General features: G+C 47.0%; 1 protein-coding gene across 2 annotated transcripts in view; it reads right to left on the bottom strand.

Annotated features, from left to right (window-relative positions):
• The window catches only part of BLTP3A (bridge-like lipid transfer protein family member 3A), a 538966-nt gene that overhangs the window by 480704 nt on the left and 46064 nt on the right, over window positions 1-12198 (bottom strand). The window contains exon 1 of one of the 2 annotated variants that reach the window (XM_069633499.1): window positions 1721-1824. The exons of the other annotated variant lie outside the window; for it this stretch is intronic. The gene's annotated coding sequence lies outside the window, so the exon portion shown is untranslated. Of the gene's footprint in view, window positions 1-1720; window positions 1825-12198 lie in introns of those variants that run through there. 2 annotated transcript variants of the gene reach the window in all.

Here is a 12198-nt window from a genome sequence, read left to right on the forward strand (position 1 = left end):
ATGCTCTTCTGCATCCATGGATATCATGGACAAAGTGCACATACACGCACAAACCATCCAGATGTGCTCACAACCACCATACATCCGTGGATATCCTGGACAGAGTGCACACACAAGCCATCATGCTCTTCTGCATCCGTGGATATTATGGACACGGTGCCCATGCATCCAGATGAGCTCCCATCCATCATGCTCTTCTGCATCCGTGGATATCATGGACACGGTGCCCATCCATCCAGATGTGCTCACATCCATCATGCTCTTCTGCATCCGTGGATATCATGGACACACGGTGCCCATGCATCCACGAGCCATCCAGATGTGCTGCCACCCATCATGCTCTTCTGCATCCGTGGATATCATGGACACACGGTGCCCATGCATCCACGAGCCATCCAGATGTGCTGCCACCCATCATGCTCTTCTGCATCCCTAAAGCAGCAATGGCGTTTCGTAATTCTTCACGCTGATGCTGGAAGTTCCTGGCAAATTAACCCATGCCAGGGTCAGAAACGGATAGCTTCCTCAGAGGCCATCGAGTGCTCATTTCAACAGGTGGACGTTAAGCCCGAAATCGAGACGCGGACTTTGTTGGCACAAGACTGGCGAGTGGGCAGAAGCCAGAGAAGGGATCTATAGACGCCAGGTGCCAGACTAGGAACTGCAAGACGGGTCCCTGGATGCAAGACGCAAGCGGGAAGGCACTGAACTCGAGTATTGACACAGTGCGTTAGGCAGGCTCAAGGCCATTAAGACTCGGGCGCACTTTATGACCCACATAGACAAATATGAATAGAGACATTGTTTTAGCAAACACTGACTAAGTCGATAGGTCTACATGTACAATTCTCATAGCACGGCCATTGGCCCCTTGTCACGAGTCCAGGTAGAGCCATTTTATGGAAGTTCAACCCAAATATGCCCAAAAACATCCATGCTATGAGCAGGCAAAGTCCCATGTACATCCCCTGAATGCAAGCAAGATACCGACTAATGTCTGCAGTGATTACATTCTTATTTATTGGAACTGTGTGCCCGGTCCAGCTCCATATGCCCAGCCCAGGATCATCCCACAGGTCATGGCCAGGAACAGCCATAGCAGACAGCATGTGTACAGTGTACAGCAATGGGTCATGTCGGGCGCCCAGGCAACATACATGGTGAACGTCATCGCCTACTGGGAGTGTGGCCCCAAACACAGACGTACTATGATGTCAAGGCAAGTACAGCCTGATGTGGCATTACTGCCTCACAGGACCATGCACTGCCACTGCACCCGTTTAAGGGCAGGACCAATGAGAGGTTGGGAACATTGGTAGGGCAGGTGTATACACACACACCAATGGGGAGGTAGAAGAAATGGTACGCACTTTGCATTTGCCACAAAGCTCCCGCCTCGGATGTGCCTTTGGCTGACAGGGGCTGCGCAGCTGTGCTCAACTCGGGACATTTCTTTGAGGAACCCCCATCCTGCGTGTGCGTGCGGGAACCAGTATAGCGGGCAGAAGAGGTGAAGGCCCTTCTAGGAACAACTGGCGCGGTCTACTTAAAAAACACACGAAGGGGGTGCGCGGCTTTCGTGGTGACGCATGTCATTCCCCAAGTACTTGGGGCGTGCATTTTCGTCCAACTCACATGGAAACGTGCAATAGCCCAGCGCGCTCTGCGTGCGTCGTGCTTTCTCTCAGCTGTGCCCTAAGCTGCCGGCTGGGACACTCACCTTGAAGGAATTCTGCGGTTACCTGCTCCTGGGCGGGGACAACGGCTGAATCAGCGGCATGCCAGGGTGGGGCGGACACTAGGGGGCGCTGCTCCTGCGTCACCAACGCATTCCTCCATAATAAAAACGTCCACCGAAGTGTCACCAGCTATGCTGCTTGGCAGGACGTTCGTAGGGTGGGGGGAAAAAACCTTTGCTTGTCGGAATTCGGGCGACATCTCAGAATAATGTCAAACGATAGGTGACTGTCGGTGGAAAAAAAAAATCTCTTAATGTTCCAGCAGTCAAACACGTTAAGGCCTGTATGGGGTGGATCAGTGCGCAGCAGGCCTTAAACTATTTTCTTTATAGAAACACCCGAGACAATATAGTGGCAGCTGCCTCATAAAATAAAAATACCACCAGGTGACAAAAAAACACCATCCTGGAGTCTCAGTGATAGGGGATCACCAGGCCCGACAGGAACACTGCAAGCACGTGGCCAGCGGCAGGCTCTTGCGGGTGCAGCCGTGTTGCCACATACCAAGCAATATGCGCGGAATGCCTGCGTGCAGCCCATCAGTGAATGCCTGCGTGCAGCCAATCAGTGAATGCCTGCGTGCAGCCAATCAGTGAATGCCTGCGTGCAGCCAATCAGTGAATGCCTGCGTGCAGCCAATCAGTGAATGCCTGCGTGCAGCCAATCAGTGGTGCGCCATCACCTGCACGGCATTAATGCTGCAAAACAGAAGGCGGCGCACAAGAATGTTACTGACTATTTTGTAAAGTTACTTGAGAAAAGATTTTTCTCAGTGTTCTAAAACCTAGTACTCAACCCCAACTGGCATATTTTAGGCAAGTAAAAATTAATTCCCATTGATTTATTTTCTACAATGCATTTTCCTTATAATTCAAGCATCATCGACAGGAAGTTGCCACGTGGAGCATCACTCTAATAGGAGTGCCCTTTGTGGAAAGGACTCCTCACGCCACAGTGCGGGTGGGTCAAGGGCCGGACACAGTTACCCGTTACGCCCTATTTTTTGCCCGATTTGGGGAATAAGAAAGGTCTGCTGGCTGGTTATCTTTAGCCTTGGTGTGGGCTGGAGGAGGGACTCCTGGAAAAAAAAGCATAGAGGGGGGAGTGGGAGGGGAAGAAAATAGACAATGTGCGAGAAAGAGAAAAAATAATGAGCGAGAAAGAAAATAATTGAGGCGGAAGAGACAGAAAAAGGAATAAAACAAGGCAGGCAGTGTTTACCAGCTGAGGGTGGTCTGCCTATGCTTGAACCCCGTTTAACTATTCGTTGGCCGCCAGTGTAGCTCAGCAAAGAACTACGTTTAAGCAATTTCACACTAGTTCATGATCGCGGTCATCTGATAAGCCCCCTCTCCCCCCCCCCCAGTGTGATGTTGACAATTGGAATGTTGGCAGTTCCGTTGCAGACAATGGGCCTCATTACAAGGTTGATGGTGCCGCGAAATTACCACCAACGGAATTACCGAGTGATAATTCTGTCAATTTTGGAAGGAAAAGGGGTACATCCTGAACTTTAAAAAAAAAAAAAGGGAGAACACCACTGCGGAGACTAACACTGCTTTACTAACATTTGTAATTCTGTGATAAACCCACAGGACCAAGTGGAGGTAACAGCGATTCCATTTGGCAGTATTCCAGTGAATTTACCACCGGAATACTACCAAACTCATAGTGAGGCCAGAGCACTGCCAGAAAGCAATAGTGGCTGGTATAAGCCCCTTGTGCCAACATTCCAACGTTTCGCCTTATTCTCACCTAGTTTTAAACTAAACATTCTACCCTCATAGGCTGGAGTGTTCCAACAGCCAGAATCACCTGGCAATTCCCTGGGCATTATTGTTTAAATACGGCAACTCTGTTTCAGGGGTCAACTGGGAACCAAGAGAGGCCCTGGAAATAGTTTTCAAAAGGGCCCCAAATTACACATTTTCAGCATCCAACACTTTTCCTATGACAAAAAAAGTGGAAATAAAATATGTTAACTTTCAAATGTGGCCCAGGGTGCAGAGGCCTACCGGGATATCTCCAGGGTTCCCTATAGGCCAGTCCACCCCTGCCAAGGATGCATAGGCCTACCGGGAAATCTCCAGGGTTCCCTATAGGCCAGTCCACCCCTGCCCAGGATGCATAGGCCTACCGGGAAATCTCCAGAGTTCCCTGTAGACTGCCCAGGGTGCAGCGGCCTACCGGGATATCTCCAGGGTTCCCTATAGGCCAGTCCACCCCTGCCCAGGATGCATAGGCCTACCGGGAAATCTCCAGAGTTCCCTGTAGACTGCCCAGGGTGCAGCGGCCTACCGTGATATCTCCAGGGTTCCCCATAGGCCAGTCCACCCCTGCCCAGGATGCATAGGCCTACCGGGAAATCTCCAGAGTTCCCTGTAGACTGCCCAGGGTGCAGCGGCCTACCGGGATATCTCCAGGGTTCCCTATAGGCCAGTCCACCCCTGCCCAGGATGCATAGGCCTACCGGGAAATCTCCAGAGTTCCCTGTAGACTGCCCAGGGTGCAGCGGCCTACCGTGATATCTCCAGGGTTCCCCATAGGCCAGTCCACCCCTGCCCAGGATGCATAGGCCTACCGGGAAATCTCCAGAGTTCCCTGTAGACTGCCCAGGGTGCAGCGGCCTACCGGGATATCTCCAGGGTTCCCTATAGGCCAGTCCACCCCTGCCCAGGATGCATAGGCCTACCGGGAAATCTCCAGAGTTCCCTGTAGACTGCCCAGGGTGCAGCGGCCTACCGTGATATCTCCAGGGTTCCCCATAGGCCAGTCCACCCCTGCCCAGGATGCATAGGCCTACCGGGAAATCTCCAGAGTTCCCTGTAGACTGCCCAGGGTGCAGCGGCCTACCGTGATATCTCCAGGGTTCCCTATAGGCCAGTCCACCCCAGCCCAGGGTGCAGAGGCCTACCGGGATATCTCCAGGGTTCCCTAAAGGCCAGCCTACCCCTGCCCAGGGTGCTGAGGCCTACCAGGAAATCGCCAGAGTTCCCTAAAGGCCAGCCCACCCTGCCGATGCCATTGACAAGAAGCAGCAAAACAAACTCATTAGTTGTAGCAACACCTGCCCGCCTACGTAGAGGTGAAACCAGCACAGGTAGAATTATCTTGCATACCCAGAGATCACCTCGCTTTCTGCCATCGAGAAGGCCAAACGTAACAACGCAACTAGATAAGAAGCACGATGGGTTTATAAGCCGAAGACCCACGCCCAAGCACCAGAAAACACAACACAGGCAAACTCTAAACAGGAGGCAAGCAATGCTGATCTTAACCATAGAGTGACACACGCGCGTAGGGAACCCTGTGCTGGCTGCCCCAAGTATACTGTAAGGTGCTGTACCTACTCTGGAGAGTGGGAGAGCCCTGCTCCAGCCGCGGGGAGGCTGGACCAAGTGTCTAGATGGCTAATACCAGAGAGAAATCCATGGATAGATCCGAGAAGTAGAAGCTCGTCTCTTCCACCAGACAGGAGGGCAAGTACTAGCAAAGCCAATCGTTTGGAATTATATACAGTGAAAATAGTCCCTATGTTGGCAAGTGGTGACGCCATATGGCTAGTATCAGCAGAATCCTGCAAGTAATGAGGGCCTCCCATTACATGCTAGCTTTTGCCACTGGGTGCCGAGCTACTCACATCCAGTACCAGGGGTTGCATGCTCTCCTATGAGACCACCAGTAGGGGCACGGTCGCATCATGTCACTTCTCCACGGAGCAAACAATGCGTTTCATAAATAAACTCTGCGGTGTGCCGTCCTGTGCTTCCATGAAGAGGGTGGCTGCTGCAAACTGCCACTAACGCCTATGCAACATATGAAGGCCCGAATAAGGCGAGTTATTGGGCAACGATTGTCGCTTAGGCACGAGTGTGAATTACAGCCTTCGAAAGAGACTGGCCAACTGGGACATGTACTGTTGGCCCCAGGAGCCAGTAAGCCGCCAATGCTTGCTGGAGTTATGGTGATCTGTGGCTATCCAGATGTTCTGGACTACAACTCCCATCATGCATAACAATGGTATCCCAGGGTTTCAACAACGGTAATTACTTCGAAGTAATTGGTTGTGGGTTAAGGGGTAAAAAGGGGTGGGGAGGAGTTTGGGGTAAGTGTAGTAGTGAAGGGGAAGGGGGGGGATGAGGGGAGGGGAAGCGCCCCCCCCCCAACCCTCAAATAAGAAAATAAAAAAATACATAGTAAAATTTGGATTTTGAAGCAATGACGTCTAACTCAGTTACATAGAGGAGCCCATGACAACTACCATGCGGTCTACAGCAGATCTGGAGTCTAGTGGCAGAGTTGGGGACTCTGGTGAGCTAGGTGTGAGTGCTACATGGTTGCGCGCCGCTCGAGCCCATCAGGAAACCAAATGGCCACCATCAGTACATGCTGTCTAAAGAATATTCTGCCACCCATCTGTAGACGCCTCAAGTATTGGCTTAAACGTTCTCCCCTCGAATGCTTAATTCTATGCATAATAAACAATTCATGCTTTGTCAGTAGCTCCTCCCACTTAACCCTTCCGGTTCACGCTTCTCCTCCGCAGGCTGGGGTCTCGACCCCATGGCAGGGGCACGTTTCGCCAAGATGCGGACAAGTCTTCGCACTGGGAGTCAAATACGGCAGAAACGGGCATCCTCCAAGGCACTGTTTACATTTACTTGAACAAACTGGCATAATGCTGGGCGTATACCTTTTCCTCCCTGAACCACGTTTCCTTATCTGCCAAATAAACTACAAGGAATAGAACTAGCGCCGTTCCATATAGGGTATAGCGAGAGTCTATTACCGATGCAGTGGTGCGCTGTCCAGGGGCCGAAATTAAGATTTCATGAGCAGAAACTAAAAACGAGCCCCTGGGTATCACCCTTTGCCTAGTAGGCAGGAAACCTGTGCCGCAAATGTACTTTTCGTGAGTTGCAAACACTTAAATATTCAATAATAATTTATTACGCTTTAAAGGTCTTCTAGAAGTCTAATGATTCTTTAAATGTAGATACAGAAAGCATTAGGCATGGTTGTATGGCACCAGTAGCTCTAGGTGTCAAGCAAACCAGGATCTCCTGGGCTAGAAGCAGGAGCTAAATACCTCCCCCAAATTTCGGGTCCCGCTATGCAATGGATAACATTCACCCCAAGTCCCTTACGTGCCCCATTCACATTAAACAGCCTGGTTCGCCACACTCATCATATAGAAGGGATCCAAGAGGGACTGCCGAAAGGACGAGCCTTGCAAAGAGAATGCTTTGCAGACATGCGGGTCTTCATTAACTGATCAAAAACAACACCGATTTCATTCAAAGGCCAATGGAAAGCTGGCCTATCTAGCCGGACGGTCAAATTGCCGCCCGAGTCTGCCTAGTGATCGACTGGCGGAACCCTGCCACCACAAACTCCTGTGATGTCTTAAGCACTCTTCCCCATTCTCCGTCCCCCGCCAACACATCTCTGCCCACATCTCGCAGTTCTTTGGGTACAACCTATAACGCGTGAAGCTTCACAGCAGCAGAGGCCACAACCACAAATGCATGTATTGTGAACTTCCGGGGAAAAAAAAGCAATACTTGCAAGTTACGTTCGGAAATCCGGCACTGCACATCAACTCAAACAGCCACATTCATCATCATCATCATCATAAAACACGTTGCTTCGGAGAATACTCAGTTTGATTGAATATAAAATATACCATATGTGCACAGAACAGTTTCCAAATCTCAACATGTGATCCTGCTAAACTATCACCTTGTGAGACTGCTCATTTGTTAGAAGCAAAAATTCACAACGCTTAGATAGGAGCCACATGCCAGGAGAGCACTATTACAACTTGTGTGTTCCCTACAGTAGTTCCATAGGTCATAACAAGAGGTATGTTAGAATTAATCTTTCTTGTATTGCCCTTTAGTTTGGGGGAGGAGGGGTGTAATTCTGTTGGATTTTGAATGAAGGGAAGTTTTGAATACTGGGGGGGGGGGCATTGCAGCTGAAGCATATAATCATTTATTAACAGTTTTGTCTGAATTTGTGGCAAAGGGCCTGTGTGATGTAATTAATTCAAGATGGTCACCGCTACAATTTATGAATCAGAATTTGATCTATAACTCCTTTCAGGGTGATCCTATTAAACATTTTCAAAGGACCTTTTTTCTTCACCATAAAAATCCAATGAAGGTCTGTAAAAGATTTTGATTCCATCTTCAAGTAAAATACATTTTTTTTTAAAATGTCGATACCTCCAGATATCGAAAGTCATTTAAAATTACAACTTCCACCCTCAGACAAAGAAAGAAAACAGATAACAGACCTTTCCTTGTGCATCGTATGTCAACAAATTAAGAAATCTCCCCTGGTTAATCCAAAATGTTATGGAAAGGTTTTAGAGTGCATTAAGAAGAGAGCTGAGTAGAAGAATAACGAATACTTGAACATAAGTCTATGATTAGGAAACTTCACACCCGAAGAACTGAAAAATGAAAAAAGCATCACAGCATTCAGAGTGCTACAATCAACGTACTCATAAAGAAAACATGGATCGAAGCAAAAGGTTGTATGGAGTGTAGTTATGTGAGCCAAAGCCACCTATCTCCAGCCAGGAAGAAGTAGAACAAAGCTAGACTACAAGATCAAAAATGCCCATCTATGACAGAAATGCTTCTTTTGAAATAAAGAAGGAAAAAGAAGAAATCGATTATATTTGATACCAACTGATTCAGCAGGCATCTGAAGAGCTCAGCAGAACGTCCAACAATGACACACTGAAGTTTCGTCTTAGTGATTGTACAAATCCTGGAGACCCCCCATCGCCCCCACACAAGGGAAATTGCACATCACAAGCTATGTTGCACACATGTAGTGAATGTATACTGATGCGATCCTCCACTAAGCGTAAATATGCAGCCAAATTCCCTGTCTTACAAAGCAGCAAATGCTGAATTTGTATCATCAATCAGTGATTTTCTCCTTGAAGGCAACCGAACAAAATAGGGGGAAATTGAAATGTTTTACAGGAACATTGCAGCCAACAATGGCTTAGAAAAAGGACAGATGAAAAAAGAAAACAAATCCAAAGTTGGATGGAAGAAGAGCTTGAATGTATTGGCATTTTTAGTAATCCCAAAAGGGTAAATGAACCACAACAGGTCTCACTGAAGGATCCGCTGCTACTCTCTCTAGCAGAAGAATTTGAGGATATTGAGAAAAATATGAGAGCCCTTCTTGTAGCAACTACGATTTTACTGAGAGCTGTAATTACTTGTGAACATTGGAAACTCAATGGAAGTTTTGAAAAAGGGAATTGGGCAGATGTTCAAAAGGAAGAAGTTATTTTGTGCTGTCAAGGACAGATGGATATGTTATGTTATTTGGCATTTATATAGCGCTCTACATATCACTGGTAGGACCTCAAAGCGCTGGTAGGATGACTGCCCTCAGGGACCGCAGTCCAGGTCAGGTGAGAGAGTAAGGTGTCGAAGGGTGCTTGGATGCACCAGTTAAGTGTGCAGCTGATGTAATTGGTAGCTGCCTCCTAGCATGGGTGTGGTGGTATTGATATTGATTCAATGTGTGCAGTCTGGTGGGTGGACACCTACACTGGGTTCTGGCTGCGTTAGGCCTGTGAGACGCTTATGTGTGCAGCTAGGCCGGTTTGTCGTGGGGTATAGCTGCGCTGTATTAGAATGAGGAGGTGTTCATGGGATAGCGTTCGTATCTGAACAGCTAGGCCGAAGGAGGGGTATAGCTGCACCCTAGTTGTGGGATGGTCTAGAGAGTAAGCATCTGGATATGAAATGATAGTTCATCTATACAGCGTACATACAAAATGCACTTCAAAAGCGCCCTGCGACAGAGGAGGGAACAAGGGAAACACAAAAAACATGCCTACAGACTAATATTCCCTCTTCAATCCAAATGTGGTACTTGCCAACATTCACAATTACTGTAGCACTTGCTAACATTCATAATCCTGCCTGGTTGCGGCACTGGCCAATGTTCACAATTCTATCTCGGTGTGGCCACTGCTATTTTTCACCGTTGTAGCTTGTTCGACGCAGGCTAGTGTTCACAATACTATCTAAATGAGGTACTTGCTAACATTAACAAATCTATCGAGATGCGACGTAAGCCAACATTCACAATCATGTCTGGATGCAACGCAAGCTAAATGTTCACAATTCTATCTCGGTGTGGAACCCATGCCACACTTACTTTGGAAGTTGCTGCTGGTTGACGGCTGGTTACACTGGCTTCCCCAAGTAATTCAGAAAAGTGCGATACCCCTGTAATGAACAGGGCCTCAAATTCTCAGAGGTTTATATATGAAATGGTATCACCACAATAAGCTTCATATGCAAGCACTTCTACAACACGCCATACTTGAGAAAAGGTCCTTGCAAGTGGTAGCTGGGCTCACAATGCACACAGCTATCCGCAGCAAAATCTTAATTCAATTTCTGCATTGCATGGGAGCTTCTATAGATTACACCAGAGTCCTTCGTTTTTAGACAGATCGCCACAAAGGTATTAAAACGCATGGATGAGTGTGGAGGGTCTTACGTTCCCTCAGAGCTTGTCATAGGCAGATGTGTCTATTGAACTGCTAACAACATTGACATCCTTGAGGATACTCCGTATTGTAAAGGAACTTTGCACAGTAGTTATGGTGTTTTATCACGAGAAGGAGGGGTCAGATGTCCTAAGCCCAACCGAAATATCAGGACCATCATCACTTTGATCACTGCAGAAGATTCAGCAGTCCCCATCTGAGGTCATGTCTTGCAACATTCCCAAAGGGTGTAGACCACAGAATCCTGTAAGCAGTCAAATCACGGATTATACAGCAATGAAGAAGGTAATTTTAGATTCCAACAGGCTCTAGGACCTACTTTGGTGATGGAAGTGTTGCCATTGAGTGATTTTCAAAAATGTTTTGATGAAGAGTTGCTGAATACACATTGTATTCTCACTGAAGAAACCTAGACTGATGTAAGTAAGGCTGAGTTAGAAACACTCGCTACAGTTCAGGAAAGTGCATAAGAACAGCACTTGAAGCACACGTCACTAAGGCTTGCACTTTTGTAGAATTCATCGATTATGCATTTGACGAGAATGTTGAAATCAAGGGAAGGATGGAACCTGAGTTTAAGATGTTACTTGAAGGTTTACAAGTGGACGATTCCCAAGAAACACAAAATCAGTCCATAACTACGTTGCGACAGTTCTGACAAATTTGAATGTGATGGCCAAAATGGAAGCATTGGAGGCTAATGAATCTCAAGAAAAAACAAACACACCGTTGCTCTTCAGTACATTCATATGTTGGACACAATGCTTTTATCTATCAGATTCGTCCGAACTGCAAACTGGGATTTAGACCTTGCATCACTTGAGTTTAAGTACTTATTAGCTCTGGATTTGATAAACTACGCAAGTATGATAGCATGGTACCAGCAGCAATTAAGCAGCTTGAAAGCAATAACCCGGATTTGTGGACTCAGTTTCAAAAAGGCAATTGGTAGTAAGCAAGACAAAAGTTCTCTTTTGTGCTTTAGGTACAGATGAAGCCCTGAAACATCAAAAGGGGGCAATGGCCGTATTCAGTGGTGTGTTTAATATTACTCAAAAGAAACTGGCCCTAGTACGGTTCTTTTTAGTCCCTCCTGAGCTCTCTAGGCCGTCTACAGAAGCAAATAATATTTAATAATCACAGATTACGAACGGTCAAAACATCACCACCTAGCAGCATCCGAAGCAACACGCCAAAAGGAAGATGTTTTTCAGGATCTACAACTCGATCACGACATGACTAATCCTGTGAATTATGAACATCAACATCCCGGCAAAGGCCGTTTTTGATGAAAAGAATTCAGAAGATCAACAGGAATGCTTGAGTAATTACAAATTCCCTGCACTACTCCTGTCAACGTTCAACTTTGATGGTACAATGATTTTACGTGCAAACAAAAGCCCCCTACTGCATTCTAAAACTAAAGCCGAGTTAACAGCTTACCTCTCATATGAAGCAATTCTGCACGCACAGAGGATATGAAAGCCTACTAGTCAGTTGGAGAAATGAAGCCAAGTCATCAAATGGAAATGATGCTGGAGTGATTGAAAGCACACATGAGGAGGCAGACACAAACATAATAATTTCCTTCCTTTATGTATCATGTTGTCATGCTAATACCATGCACATTTTGTCATCCAGTGCCAACGTTTTTGTCCTTTCACTGTGGTGGTCATCGTTTTTTCCATCTGACAGCATGTTTGTCACAGGAGATGGAACTAATAGAAGATTTATAGATCTGAAACATGTGTGCTCATGCGTAGGGTCGACAAAAGTGCAGGCATTACAACGCCTTTGTGCTCTTTCAGAATGTGAGGTTACCTAGTGCTTTACGAAGAAAGAAAAACTATCTTTCTTGAAAGTTTAAGATTTCAGAAAAATATATCCTGGAAGCTTTGG

Source organism: Ambystoma mexicanum, chromosome 13 (assembly GCF_040938575.1).
Source record: "Ambystoma mexicanum isolate Mex_15411 chromosome 13, UKY_AmexF1_1, whole genome shotgun sequence".
NCBI lineage: Eukaryota > Metazoa > Chordata > Amphibia > Caudata > Ambystomatidae > Ambystoma > Ambystoma mexicanum.